This window comes from Dama dama, chromosome 25 (assembly GCF_033118175.1).
Source record: "Dama dama isolate Ldn47 chromosome 25, ASM3311817v1, whole genome shotgun sequence".
Lineage (NCBI taxonomy): Eukaryota > Metazoa > Chordata > Mammalia > Artiodactyla > Cervidae > Dama > Dama dama.
In genome coordinates this window covers 51740441-51742531 of record NC_083705.1, presented here as the reverse complement: position 1 = coordinate 51742531, position 2091 = coordinate 51740441, and the positions used below count along the sequence as shown (strand labels likewise).

Sequence of the window (2091 nt, the reverse complement as noted above, 5' to 3'; positions counted from 1 at the left end):
AAGTAATTTATTTTATTTTGCTGCAAACTATCAAAAATTATTTTTATTTTATTTACTGAAAATATTACATGGCAACTACCTATCAAGAAGTTACAATAAAAATTCAGAGTAATCACTAAAATAAATTTAAAAAACTTCATCTACACAATTCAGTGCTAGCACTACTTAATCATCTTACAAATGCAATTTCAGTTTTATTTTTGTCTACAAGTTTTGTTTTTCTACTTGACATGTATCATTCTTATGTGAAGAAGCTAATATTTATCCACCAGAGCTAACTTTAGTGCATTGTTTAACTCTCTGTATCCTTCAGGTATAGTTATAGAGCTTGTTTATTAATTTCCAGAAACTAGGGTAGGGGGCAATATGACAATTTTAAAACAATGTCTATAATTATATTTCCCTGGGATTAGAATATTGTTTTCTGAAACATAATCATTTCCTCATAAAATATGACTTTAAGAGTAATAAAAATCTTATTTTGTTCAGCCATGCAATTAAAATTAAAATGTTTATACCAAACACCATTATGTTCTCTGAAACTTATAGACCCTGCAGTTGATCTTTAAAAGTGTAAGCTTGCTTTGACAATGATGATTCCAATATTAGCTATACAATAGTGTTTGAGATCAAGAAAATGTAGTATATAGCAGTGACATAGTCTATAAGTGAGAAAAACTCACCTACATTGTCACATCAACGTTAGTTTTTTTCATGCAAAATAGTAAAATTCTTATAATAGGAATAAAATTAGATCTATTCATTTACATACACATGTTTAAAGGAGGAGCTGCCTGCCGCTGATGCTACTGGTGCTGTTACCTACCCGCCCCGGGAATTCCCCCAACCCCATCACCCCTCTATTGGAGGAACCGCCTCCACAGCTTTTCAGCACCCAGTTCCCTGGGAGCCATTGCTTTTAGATCTTGCTGCAGGTTCAGATCCTGCTGGGAAAATGGCTCATGAATTTTCTTTGACTGATGCACTGCCTGAACTTACCCTGCCAAAACCTCTGCTGTGAGTAATACAGAACCTGGCCAACCTCCTCAAGGCTGGCTAGGTTCCAACCCTTGAAATAACCCAAGTACTCCGCTTTCTATGTGTCTGGACTCCACCACGTGTAGCACCCTCCACTCTGCATTTTGGACCCACACCAACAGAATGTCTTCCTCTGTGCCTCCCACCAGACCACCTCCTGGACCCGTGGCATCCCTTCCTCCTTCTGGGCCATCACACCCCAACCTGGGGGTCCTTATCCAGCTCTAACTGTGCCACGCCCTGGCTTAACAGGGCCATAACCTACATGGACTTGTGCCTTTTCAAGAGCTGCCAAGACAATACGGTGCACACACAGATCCAACTGCAGATGGTCCTTTAGGTCCATGGGGAACTGTGTATTCTGGACTGTGGGCACTGGGAATGGGAGGGCAGTATCCTACCCCTAATATGCCACATCCGTCTCCAGGGCCATACTCTGATCCTCCTCCTCCCAAGCACCGGAGGCAGCACCACTTATTCCATGGGGCACTGTTCCACCAGGAGCCAGGGGACCACCAGTGCCACATCCTGCCCCTTCAGGATCATATCCCTCATCAGGACTCTATTCCACTCCCTATAATCCTTTTCTAGTGACTTCAGGACCTTCTGGTGCCACTCGGATGCCTGGTGGTGCCCATGTGAATGTTTAATTCATTTAACATGCATTAATATTCCCACAGGACTTCCCTGGTGGCTCAGACAGTAAAGAATTCACTTGCAATGTGGGAGACCTGGGTTCTATCCTTAGGTTGGGAAGATCCCCTGGAGAAGTGAACGTGCTACCCACTCCAGTATTCTGGCCTGGAGAATCCCCAAGGACAGAGGAGCCTGGTGGGCTACAATCCATGAAGTCACAAAGAGTCAGACACAACTGAGTGACTTTCACACACACACACAATATTCCCACAAGCACAACTGAAATATTGTTTCCAGTTTGGGATGGAAGATCTAAACAACAAAAACCTTTAAAAAAAAAAAAAAAAAAAGAAAGAAAAAAGATGTGCGTTTATTAAAAAAAAAAAAAAAAAAGAGTAAATTTCAAACTTCAGGCAA

At 41.3% G+C, this 2091-nt stretch overlaps 1 pseudogene; it reads left to right on the top strand.

Moving 5' to 3' along the window:
- The first annotated feature begins 955 nt into the window (after positions 1-955).
- On the top strand, positions 956-1688 carry LOC133046623 (MAPK-interacting and spindle-stabilizing protein-like; annotated as a pseudogene).
- The last annotated feature ends 403 nt before the right edge of the window (positions 1689-2091 follow it).